The 13,430-nt window shown below is 51.1% G+C and overlaps 1 long non-coding RNA gene across 2 annotated transcripts in view; it reads right to left on the bottom strand.

The window, feature by feature from the left end:
- LOC134890190 (uncharacterized) overlaps window positions 1–13,430 on the bottom strand; it is a 594,901-nt gene that overhangs the window by 401,893 nt on the left and 179,578 nt on the right. The gene's annotated exons all lie outside the window — the stretch shown is intronic.

Below are 13,430 nucleotides of genomic sequence, written 5' to 3'. Positions count from 1 at the left end.
CGAGACCGACTTCCATCAAGATGTTGCCCACTTGTGGGAGTCCGCCAAGATGTTGCCCACTTGCGGGAGGAGCATGAGGACCAGGACAATAGAGCGAGGAGAAACAACCTGAGGATCCGGGGTGTCCCTGAGGAGGTCGAGGCGGCCCACCTTGACCTTTACCTCAAGCGCCTCTTTGCCCACCTGTCACCTGACACCCCTGAAGAACATCTTCTTCTGGATCGAGCGCATCGAGCCCTGCGACCCCGCTCTCAAGACTCCTCCCAGCCCAGGGAAGTCATCCTCCGACTGCACTACTTCACTGCGAAGGAGGCTGTTATGAGAGAGGCCAGGCGGCTGGGATCTGTGACTTTCCAGAATACCCCCCTGCAGATTTTCCAAGACTTATCCCTGCTCACTCTGGCCAAACGTAGAGACTTCAAACCCGTTACTTCCCTGCTCTCCCGTCATAATGTTAAATACCGCTGGGGGTTCCCTTTTCGTATCCTGGTTTGGCACCAAGGGAAGCTCCTCACGGCCAGGGATCTATCCGAGGCTCAAACGCTGCTTTCCAAGCTGGGCATCCACGCCGTTGAACAGGATATCCATGCTCAACGCCTGCCGCCACGGATACAGCGGGACCCACTTCAGCCCCCTCGATCTGAGTGGTTTACGGTCCCGGCCTCTGCGGCCTCCCAGGCTCCACCTCCAGTTCCCTGATAGACTTTCAGTTCTCTAATTCAATGTCTTCTCTACTTAATTAGGTCGACCCTTCCTGGTCGCATTCCCCTACCCGGGGAGCTGTTCTACTTTAGACCTCCCGTATCCTGATTTCCCGGCCCCCTAGTTACCTCGCGACTGTTCTGTTGTTACTTCCTGTTAAATTGTTATGCTGTTGACATGTTAACATGCTGAAACCTGACTTTTTGTTTTCTATCTACCCCCTCCCCCTCCCTTCCTTTCTGGAGCTGGCGCTCCATCTGTCCTTTGTTCCTGTCTTCTCTCCAGCTTTTTCCCTCAGGTCCTCCCAGGGGAGGTTTGCCTCCTACCTTTCGCTAAGTGGTTTGTGATCCGTTGTCTGGACCCCATGCCGCGTCCCCTTAGGGCTTTGAGCCCTCTTGCTGACCTAGGTGCCCTCCCGACACCTAGTATCCCTTTCCCCTGTCAGCACCATCGGTCCTGGCCCCTACTCATAGGCGTGCGCAGCTAATTGTATTAGGGGGTGCACCGCAGGAGGGGCATGTCTAGCACCGCCTTTTGGGGCATGTCTAGCACCACACAGGGACATGTCTAGAACTTTTTTACATTCTTGCAGTAAAACTGTATGGCTTAATCTAATTTCTCTCTTTCCTAATAATAAAGTAGATCTAATATACCCCAGAGAAATAAAATAAAACATAAAGGTGCGACCGCCGGCCGGTACTGACTGTCCGCTATGGCATATCCCTGAGTCCTAGCTGCTGCTGCACCCTATTGCTGCTTACACTTTCCCAACCTATCCCTGACCGAGTGGCTGAACTAGAGAGTGGTGGACCTAGGTGCATGTGCATTCCCTCCCCACGCACCCTCCCAACACCCAGATTTTGAGTGGACCACTCTGAAAAATATGGCAGATTTAGGGGGCCGAACATTTCAGTTTTAATATAACACAAGTAAGGTTTATAATTTACACGTGTGCAATCAGAGCTACATCTGCCTCTTTCTATGCCATCAGACCCCTCCTCTGCAGGACACCAGCATTTGTCACATATGTCCCCATGCTCACCAGCTACTGACAGTAGTGCCCCTTATTCAGATTATGCCGCATGGTATGAGCCGAAATTCACATTACGCCACACCATATGAGCTGAAATTCACATTACACCACACGGCATTAGCCGAAATTCACATTGCGCCACACGGCATTAGCCGAAATTCACATTGCGCCACACGGCATTAGCCGAAATTCACATTGCGCCACACGGCATTAGCCGAAATTCACATTGCGCCACATGGCATGAGCCGAAATTCACATTACGCCACACAGCATGAGCCGAAATTCACATTACGCCCCACAGCATGAGCTGAAATTCACATTACGCCACACAGTATGATCCGAAATTCTCATTACACCACACAACATGAACCAAATTCACATTATTCCATACGATATGAGCTTAAATTCACATTACGCCACACCTTATGAGCCAAATTCACATTACGCCACACCTTATGAGCCAAATTCACATTACGCCACACCTTATGAGCCAAATTCACATTATGCCACACAGTATGAGCCAAATTCACATTACGCCACACAGTATGAGCCAAATTCACATTACGCCACACAGCATGAGCTTTAAATCACATTACGCCACATCTTATGAGCCAAATTCACATTAAGCCACACAGCATGAGCTGAAATTCACATTATACCCCACACGGTATGAGCTTTCAGTTTTATAAACTTTTGTAAAGCTACACAGAGGCCCTCATTCCGAGTTGTTCGCTCGCAAGGCGATTTTAGCAGTATTGCACACGCTAAGCCGCCGCCTACTGGGAGTGCATCTTAGCTTCTTAAAATTGCGAACGAAAGATTCGCAATATTACACATCTCGTAGCAGTTTCAGAGTAGCTTCAGACTTACTCGGCATCTGCGATCAGTTCAGTGCTTATCGTTCCTGGTTTGACGTCACAAACACACCCAGCGTTCGCCCAGACACTCCTCCGTTTCTCCGGCCACTCCTGCGTTTTTTCCGGAAACGGTAGCGTTTTTTTCCACACGCCCATAAAACGGCCTGTTTCCGCCCAGTAACACCCATTTCCTGTCAATCACATTACGATCGCCGGAGCGAAGAAAAAGCCGTGAGTAAAAATACTATCTTCATTGCAAAATTACTTGGCGCAGTCGCAGTGCGGACATTACGCATGCGCACTAAGCGGAAAATCACTGCGATGCGATGAAATTTACCGAGCGAACGACTCGGAATGAGGGCCAGAGAGTATCTGTATTTCTGGAAACCTGAGTGACGCAGCCGCACCGCTGGTCATATATATATATATATATATATATATAAAATCTGTGTATGTATAATGTATAAACAGGCTTCCTTTTTTTCTGAGTGCATTTGAAGTCCTACAGTCTACAGATTTTTATTTTTTTTTTGGGGGGGGGGTAACTTTATGTACATGAACTGGCTCTGTGTACTTAACACTCACCGACTGACTGTTTGCTCAGCGGTGTGTCTCACTCGGCTCCAGCTCCGACTCTGAGCCCTCCCGAGAGGAATGGTGGCCTGAGGCTGTGGCTGCACACCGGCAGAGCGCGGACGGGAGGGGGGAGAGAGCCGCAGACGGGAGGGGGAGACAGAGCGCAGACAGGAGCGGGGAGAGAGCTGCGTACGGGAGGGGGGAGACAGAGTGAGGACAAGAGGGGGGAGAGAGCTGGGGACAGGAGGGGGAGACAGAGCGCGGGCGGAAGGGGTAGAGAGAGAGAGCTGACAGGTGGCGGGAGGAAGCACAGGAACGAACAGGGATCACCATGATGCAGGCGTAGCGTGTGCTGGACATTAGGGGGTGCCTGTGCGCACTAGGCACCCCCCGTGCGCACACCTATGCCCCTACTGCCGGACGACCAACCACCCTCCCTCCCCTCCCGGTTTCCTTTCCTTCCTCCTTCCCTTCTGACCACACTGTCTCTCGTTTTATATCCTTCTTCTCTATCTCTCTTCCTCTTTCCTCTACTTTCAGTGCTCTCCGCTCTTTCTATTCTGCCTACCTCTTTGTTGCTTGCCCATGGGTCTCCGGGTACTATCTTTTAATGTGAAGGGCTTGAATAGCCCTCAAAAGAGAGGTAAGCTCTTTGCCTCCCTTAAACTCCATAAAGGTGACCTGGTCTTCCTACAGGAGACCCACTTCTTACATAACTCCCATCCTACGCTGCAATGTAAACCATACCCAGATTCTTTCCATGCCTGCGACCATTCGGCCAAGAAACGGGGGGTTGCGATTTTATTTGCCCGCCACCTCACCTTTGAGCTTCTAGACTCGTATGCCGACAAGGATGGCCGGTTTCTTGTCTTGGTGGGGAAACTTAATAACAACCTCTGTACCCTAGCCAACGTTTATGCCCCTAACCAACGACAGGAACGATTCTTTACAAAGCTAGATAACCTCCTTACCCGAGTCCGGCAAGGCGACCTCATACTTGCTGGGGTCTTTAACTCCGTTTTAAATCCACAGATAGACCGCTCTCCCTCTCCCCCTACTGCTTCCCCGCCGGACTCCCTCCGCTCCAGATCCCTCCTCCGTCTCATGCGATCCCAGCTTCTCTATGACTCCTGGAGGATAAAAGACTCCTCTGCTCGTGACTATACCTTTTACTCTGCTCCTCATAATTCCTACTCCCGCATTGATATGGTCCTGCTCAGCCACGATCTCGCCTTAAATCTCCACGATGCCCATATTCATCCCCTGATCTGGTCCGATCATGCCCCTATCTCCTGCGATCTCTCAGGCCTGGTCTCACGCCCTCGTCCCATGACATGGCGCCTTAACGACTCCCTCCTCCACAACCCGGAGATACCGTTCCCATCTTCGGGACACGATCTCCGACTATTTTACCCTGAACGATACCCCTGATATTTCTAGGTCCACTCTCTGGTTGGCACACAAGGCAGTTCTTCGTGGTCACGTTATCAGCCTAGCCTCAAAAACCAAAAAATAATCCCTCACCCAGTTTAACAAACTCTCTATTAAACTCCACTCACTTGAGACCCAGCATAAGGCGTCCTCCGACCAGGCTGTCTTGTCCGAACTTCGTACTGTTCAGGCGGAACTTGTGCTCCTTCTCTCTGGACGGGTGGCCAAACGTCTTAAGTGGCTTCGCCAGTCTTTTTACGAGAAGGGAGACAAGGCGGACAAGATCCTAGCGGCACGACTCCGTTCCACGAGAGCCAAAACTAATATTGTCTCTATCAGAAACTCTCTCAATCAACTTGTCCAAGACCCCACCTCCATTAGAGCTGCCTTCCAATCCTATTACGCTGACCTGTACAACCTCCCACCCCCCTCACCTGGTTTCTCCCCTCTGCCCCACTCCGACCTAGTCTCTCACTTTCTTTCTGCTTCTAACTTGCCTAGATTGCCCCAGGACGCCATGGACCATCTTAACAGTGAGATTTCGGTGGAAGAAATCGCTCAGACTATACTCATGCAAAAAATTGGTAAATCCCCGGGCCCGGATGGGTTCACAGCTCTTTACTACAAAAAATTATCTGATCTTCTCTCCCCCCACCTTCAGTCCCTGTTCAATAGGATTGTCCATGGCGACCCCTTTCCCCCTGAGATGTTGGAGGCTAGAATTGTGGTGATCCCTAAAGAGGGCAAGGATACCCTTAACTGCGCTAGCTACCGCCCTATATCTCTCTTGAACTTGGACTTGAAAATCTTCGCTAAGATCCTAGCCAACCACCTTAACCCATACCTCCCCTCTCTTGTCCATTACGACCAGGTGGGGTTTATCCCGGGCCGTCAGGCGAGAGATAACACCAGGCGTGCTATTGATCTTATACACATCTCGAACTCCAGGAGATCCCCTACTATCATGCTCTCCTTAGATGCTGAAAAGGCATTTGACCGGATCTCCTGGGGTTTTCTGAGAGCCGCCCTGGAGGCCTATGGCTTGTCTGGTGGCTTTCTCACTGGTGTCCTGGCACTATACTCCGCCCCCTCTGCCACAGTCTTAATCAATGGTGTCCCATCAGCCCCGCTTAGCATTTCAAATGGTACCCGTCAGGGTTGCCCCCTCTCACCGCTAATATTTGCCCTCATTATTGAGCCCCTCGCTTCTCAAATTAGATCTCACCCAGATATACACGGAATACAAGTAGGCCGTACCGACCCTAAAATCTCCCTCTTCGGAGAGGAGGTGAACTCTGTGAGCTCCTGCTGGCCTTGCTCTTTTACCAGCTTTAAATAGTGACTTGGGGGCTTACACACACCTATAACGCAGTGTACCCACTCCCTAAATCACCTGGACTTGGAGGATCTGGACTGCGGAGCCTGGGAGCCCTTTTCAGGGTTCCTGCAGGTTGCGGCCTTCCCCTCCACAAGAAGCCGGGGACTGTAGTAGGATTCCCCCCCCCCCCCGTCCGGAGGTGTGGCGGTGCGGGCGATCGACGGAGCAACCTGGGAGAGCACTCACATACTCCGGAGAAGAGACTGGCGGTGCCCCCGGTGCCTGTGACCTCCTGTGTCCCTGCAGCGGATATCTAGATCGAGGAGTGCTGGCGGCGGCGGCCCCGTGCGGCGGGTGAGTCCCCTCGCGCGGGTTCATTCCAGCGCAGCATCGGGGAACCTTCCCCTCTCTCACCGCTGTCCCTACCCCTCTCGACATACCTGCTGCAGCCGGGTACGTGCCGCGGAATCGGGGAGCAGAACTGGAGCTCCCGCGGATTGCGGCCTATCAGCTTCCTGCAAGCCGGGACATCGATTTTACCGCCGGGCCGGCGAGGCCCGCGGATTAGGCTCCTTCCCTTCGCTCCCGGGCACTCGGCCCGCCGCCGCACACCCCCGTGGAAGCCTCCCTGCTGCCCTGGACCACACCGTAAGCCGTGCTGCTTTGAGGAGCTGAGGGACGCCCGGCGGCCATCTTGGAGGGGTCTCAGCTCTCCCCTGGATCCCCTGCTAGTCTCCGGGGTGTGAGGTGAGCAGCATAGTAGATCCCACCGGCCTCCGGGACACCTGCTAGGTGCCCCTGGGTATAATATCTCTGCACAGCCTCATATTATACCGCTGAGAAGCTCACTGCACTGCTGTTGGGAGAACACCCCCTACCTGAGCCTACTCTCTACCCCTCAGTATATCATCTGATTGTGCTCTCACGGGGCTAAGCTGCCCTTACCAAGTACTCGCTGACAGGCTCTGTAGTACCCCAACCTATATCCTTGTGCCTCTAAAAGCACCTTAGTGGTGCTCCCACTTGCACCCCTACATATTACAGCTGCGGTGATTAAGGTGTCTCCTATATGAGCCTCAGCCTCCGGAATCTACCCCCGCACATTACAGTGCACCTGGCTAGGCCCCCCCGGCCGCACTCTGTGACCTACCTATGATGTGATCTCATTATGTGTTACACCCGGTCCTGTGGGTGACCCCCATGCTATAGGAGCTTTCCCGTCCCTGACTAGGTGTCGACTACCAATCTTCCTCATCCCTCTCCGTCACTATGCCTAAAGGAGGGAAAAAATCCAATGCCCATAACTTGGTGGGCTACTTCAAGAACTCCACCCCGTCTTCTACTCGGAAATCATCATCACCTCCACCTATATCAGCAACATCCGACCGCGACTCGGACGATGACTCTTCCTCCACTCCTGCCACTAAAGCGGACGTTGCTCTTCTCCTGTCCGAGATGCGCAATATAAAAAAGTCGATCCGTGCAGAGGTGCAAGAAGCTATTTCTGGTTTGAAAACAGACGTGGACAACCTGGGATCCAGAGTTGACGCTGTTGAAAGGAAACAAGAGGAGCTTATTGCTTTTCAACAAGAATCGGAACAGGAGTTGGCCCAAATGCGTACAGATGTTATGCTACTAGCGGATAAGCAAGTGGATATAGACAACAGAGGCCGTCGGAACAATCTCCGAATCCGCAACGTCCCCGAGACGGTAGAACAGTCCCACCTCTCTAACTACCTGCTCCGACTGTTCCGCTCACTCGCTCCCTCAATTCCTGACGATATGCTACTTCTAGATAGGGCACACAGGGCCCTACGTCCTAGATCTCAAGATGCTAAAACGCTGAGGGATGTAATTCTACGTTTTAATTATTTTGCGGTCAAAGACCAAGTCTACGCCAAAACTCGGATGTCTCCAACCATACCCTTCGAGGGCTCCGACCTCCTAGTTTTCCAGGACTTGTCACCGGTCACGCTGAACAGACGGAGGGAATTAAAGGACATAACTAAAACCCTGAGAGACAACAACATCAGATATAGATGGGGCTTCCCCTTTGCCCTACAGGTCCGATCTGATGGTAAAGTCCTCTCTGCTAGATCCCCCGACGAGGCCCTCCAACTGCTCCGCCACTTGAACATCTCTGGCCCTCTGTCTGCCTCGCAACGCCCTCCCCCAGTCGACACCTCTCCTTCCCTCAAGGCCCCGTCCCTCGATTGGAACACCGTTGGTTCCGCCTCCCACACCCCTAAGGGTACATGACTTTACATCTGGTGCGGCCCCTGAGCGGGCCTCTTCCCCGCACTGGTTATACACGGGATCTCCGGATGTCGTCTGTTGCTTCATCAGCGTCCACACATTCTGTGGAGCCCTATGTTTAGTTAATGTTTGCTGTTTTTAACATGTATATGTCTGTGGGGGCTGGGCCTGTTTGGGCCCTGGGACCGGGGGCCTCCGCGGTTGGCCGCGCGGCCCCCGGCCCCGGGTGTCCCGACCGGGTCACGCTCTCTTTTCTGTGCTCCTAAATAGTCATAACGTTACTGTTCCCTTTTGGTGTATTGTTTTTTGTTTGTTTTTTCCTCTCTTTTTCCCCCCTCTCCCTCCCATGCGATTATATGCTTACTCTTCCGTGACTTGGGTAGTGGGGGCCCACGGACCTCCATCTCTTCTGGGGTCGGATGGTCGTTATACCATGTTTACTCTCTGTTCCTTTAGTTTTGCTCCCCCTCCTCGCCTTCCTCCCTCCCCCCCCCCCTCTCCCCCCCTCTCCTCCCGTTTAGCTCCTTTAACCTACTAACTACAATTTGCACTCTGCATGGGTTTTGCCCACCCACGGGACCCGGTCCTCACAACCCTCTCCTCTGAGCGGCTGGGTTCACCCACCCCCCATTCGGCCCTAAGGGTCGACGTCGGATGACTTTGGCCCACAGGCCTGGTCTTTCCCTGGGTCCGACCAGTGAGAATAGACTCTTTATGTTTGTTCATTGCAATCACTACCATACACCTGTCTCTCCTCTGTTCTCTTTCTACCTATCTTCTTCCTTCTCAGGTCTTCTTCCCTTCTTTTCCCCCTCTCTCTTCGGGGGTCCCGCCGGTGCGCTTCAGTCTGAGTGGTGCTCCAAGTACTTTCCATGGTTCTTAGAATAGTTTCCCTGAACACGAAGGGCCTGAACAGTCCACACAAACGCTCTCTCCTATTTCAAACCCTCAAACAACTCAGAGGCGATGTTATATTCTTACAAGAGACCCCCTTCTCGGACACATCACACCCTGAACTTAGGTCTAAAACCTTCCCGCACACATTCCATGCTTGCGATCCTATACGCAAAAAGAAGGGGGTCTCTATACTCTTTGCTAACCACCTTGCTTTTACCCCCTCCAATATATTAAGGGACCCTGAGGGTAGATACCTATTGTTAGTAGGACTGTTGAACGGGATCCCCTACACATTCCTGAATGTCTATGCTCCAAACCAACTTCAGGCCCCCTTTTTCCATTCCCTGAATGACCTCCTAGCTCTGCACAGACACGGTAATGTAGTTCTAGGTGGGGATTTTAATGTGACCCTGGACAGCGCCCTGGACAGATCTAAACCTCTACCCAGATCAATGCGCTCCTCTCACTCACGTAATGCAGCAGCTCTGAATCTCTTGCTATCCCGACACCTTCTCTTCGATACATGGAGAGTGAAGGAGTCGACCGCTCGGGATTACACTTACTACTCCTCTATCTATGATGAATATACAAGATTGGACATGCTCTTTCTGAGTACAGAACCTGCCCAATGCATTCTAGACGCCTCCATTTACCCTAGTACGTGGTCAGACCACGGCCCAGTTACGGTGGACGTCCCAGGTCCGCACCCTCCCGCTCGCCACCCTACGTGGCGGTTGAATGACAGAATCCTTCTTAATCCCCAAACAAAAGCCCACATAGCAGCCGAAATATCTCATTACTTTCATACAAACACGTCCTCGACTATTTCTCCTATGTTATTGTGGGATGCCCACAAGGCGGTTATACGGGGTTGCCTGATTAGCGCCTCTTCTTATAACAAGAAGGCTAGAACCAACCGTATCCGGGAACTCTCGGACTTGGTCACATCCCTTTCGCTGAAACACAAAACGTCAGGGTCAGAAGCGGATCTTTCTGCTCTGTCCTCTGCCAAAGGCGAACTGAACATGCTCTTGACGGCTAAGGTGGAAACTAGCTTGAAATGGCTCAACCAGTCTTTTTACGAAAAAGGGGATAAGGCGGATCGGCTACTAGCCTCGCGGCTTCGGACTAAGCGGGCAAGGAATAACGTGCTGTCCATTCAATCCTCCCCTGGGAAGAAAACTTGTGAGCCCAAGCGTATCACCGAGACTTTCTCTTGCTTCTATAAGAAGCTATATAATGCTTACGGGCCCTCACATCCTAGCCCAGATTTTCTTACAGACGTACGTTCCTTTCTGTCCCAATGCCATCTACCTCATCTATCCCCAACGATCTCCGCGGAATTAAACACTAGAATCACCGATGAAGAAATCACCAACGTCATTAAAGATTTGAAACCTAACAAGGCTCCCGGTCCAGACGGTTTCTCGGCCGTCTACTATAAGACTTTTCTGCCCCAGCTTCTGCCACACCTTTCGACCCTATTTAATGCTGTCCTACAGGGTGCCTCTTTTTCTAAATCGGCGCTGGAGGCCAAGATCATAGTTATTCCCAAGGAAGGCAAAGATGCATCCAACTGCGCTAACTATAGACCTATATCGCTGCTCAACTCTGACATTAAGATATACGCGAAAATCTTGGCCCTTCGATTGAACAACGTATTGCCCCACCTTGTCCATAATGACCAGGTGGGATTCATTCCGGGTCGTCAAGCCCGCGACAATACGAGACGGGTCATCAGCCTTGCCCATCATATCAACCTTACCCGTACCCCTGCTCTTATGCTTTCTCTGGACGCGGAGAAGGCGTTTGACAGGATAGGATGGCCCTTTATGTTCGAAACTCTCGCTCATTTTGGCTTTCAAGGGGAATTTCTCACGGGGATCCAGGCTCTATATTCGGATCCGTCAGCACGGGTCTCCGTGAATGGAGTACTGTCGGACCCTTTGGGTATCTCCAACGGCACCAGACAGGGATGCCCACTCTCACCCCTGATATTTGCTCTTGTAATAGAACCGCTGGCTGCACGCATCCGGACCTCGTCTGATATTGGGGGATTAGAGGTGGGGAGCTCAGTCTACAAGATTTCCCTGTTTGCGGACGATGTCCTTCTTTCGCTCTCCTCACCACACACTTCTTTGCCGAACCTTCTCCATCTTCTTTCGGAGTACGGACATGTATCGGGATATAAGGTCAATTGGTCCAAGACAGAAGCTCTCCCCTTCCATGTTTCTTCTACCCACTTAGCTCGCATGCAATCCAACTTTAAATTTTCTTGGTGTGTTTCTAAAATCCGTTACCTGGGAATCTATATCACGCGCCGCTATGTGGACCTTTATAAGGCAAACTTCGCCCCATTGCTGGTCAACATCAAGGCCGATCTCCATAAATGGCAGTCCCTAATTATATCTTGGTTGGGACGTATCATAGCTCTGAAAATGAATATAATCCCCCAAGGATATAGATATGTGTGAGTTCTGGCGCAAATAAAGCTAGCTGCCCAATCCTAACCTTCCTATGATCTGCCCAAATCCAGATCACACAAAAGACAAGTAGAAGATGATGGGTGGAAGGAAGATCAAAGGCGCTGCTATACAAATGACGAGTATAATAAAGAAAGGTGTGATATACTTGCAAACTTCGTGGTCCTTCGTTAATCTCTTTCTATTAATCCAATGATTACCAGATGTTTACATGCAATATAAACAAAAATAAACAACAAATACTACACATTTGTTGTTTATTTTTGTTTATATTGCATGTAAACATCTGGTAATCATTGGATTAATAGAAAGAGATTAACGAAGGACCACGAAGTTTGCAAGTATATCACACCTTTCTTTATTATACTTGTCATTTGTATAGCAGCGCCTTTGATCTTCCTTCCACCCATCATCTTCTACTTGAATATAATCCCCCGTCTACTTTACCTGTTTCAGACGCTGCCTGTGAAAGTCCCGGACTCTGTCCTGGCGCAAGTGCACTCTTGGTTTCTCCGCTTTGTTTGGAGAGATAAGACCCCTAGGATAGGTTTCTCCACCCTACGCAAACCTGTACAGGAAGGCGGAAGAGGCTTCCCAGATATCCGCCTTTACTATCCGGCCACTCATCTTAGCCAAGCTGTCGCTTGGTTCGCCCCTGCTCAGACCACTCGATGGCTACAGCTAGAATCTGCATTGGGCCATACTACGTCTTTGTCGTCTCTACTCGTATCCTCCCCCAAAACTAGATCCCCCCATCTGCAACTGCACCCAGTGCTGGAATTTTCCTGCCAGATATGGGACTACTGTACTCGGCGCTTCCACCTCCTGTCATCTCCCTCTCAACTTACCCCTCTATGGGATAACCCTTCTTTCACCCCGGGTCAATCTCTGACTCGATCTCGTCCATGGACGGAAAGGAACATCCGCTTTGTACGAGATGTTCTGTCTGGGGGCACATGCGCGCCCCTATCGGACATCATAACGAAATATGATTTCCAGGAGGCGAACCCTTTTACCTACTTCCAGATACGACATTTTGTCTCTTCTATATCGAATGCTTCCCCGTTCCAACCTTTGTCCACTCTAGAATCATATAGCTATCATAAACCGCTTGCTAGAGGAATCATCTCCCTACTATACTCCCTTCTCCAGGTCGAAGGGCAGCCGACGGTCCCGGCTTTTGTCCTCCAGTGGGAGCGGGATCTTGGTCCGCCACCTGGCGACCATGATTGGTCAGATGTCTTCACTGCTGCCGCAAAATCCTCCATTTCAACGCTAGTGAAGGAAAATGCTTACAAGGTACTATATAGGTGGTACCTTGTCCCCTCTAGACTCCACAAGATATTTCCTTCTTCTTCGCCCGCGCGCTGGAGAGGTTGCGGCGGCCATGGCTCTTTCCTCCACATCTGGTGGACGTGCCCCAAGATTATGTTATTTTGGGACTCAGTCGCACACTTGATAAGTACAGTGCTCCAATCTCAGATATCGAAAGACCCTTGGTCTTTCCTACTGGGTCTCCCCGTTATTAATACACCTCCAAATACCGGTAAATTACTGACACAGATTTTAAATGCTGCTCGCTGCTCAATTGCTCTCCATTGGAAAAAGAAGGAGGCCCCCCCTATTAAGATGGTCATTGATAAAGTATGGTTCTTCGCAAGCATGGAAAAAATCACTGCATACCTCCATAACAGATCCTTTCAGTTTCTAGTGATGTGGGAATTGTGGTTTAACTCTCAAGCTCCAGCCCGTAGAGCGCGCGCCCCTGGGGGCTCTGCGGCAATCCTCCTGTGATTTTAGTAATATCGCCTCCCATAGAGTAGGTGTGTGACTGTCCTGCATGCTACCTTTCCGTGTACCTTAAGCATTGCCCCCTA

This window comes from Pseudophryne corroboree, chromosome 1 (assembly GCF_028390025.1).
Source record: "Pseudophryne corroboree isolate aPseCor3 chromosome 1, aPseCor3.hap2, whole genome shotgun sequence".
Lineage (NCBI taxonomy): Eukaryota > Metazoa > Chordata > Amphibia > Anura > Myobatrachidae > Pseudophryne > Pseudophryne corroboree.
The sequence above is the reverse complement of the archived record's forward strand: the minus strand, read 5'-3'. Positions and strand labels throughout refer to the sequence as shown.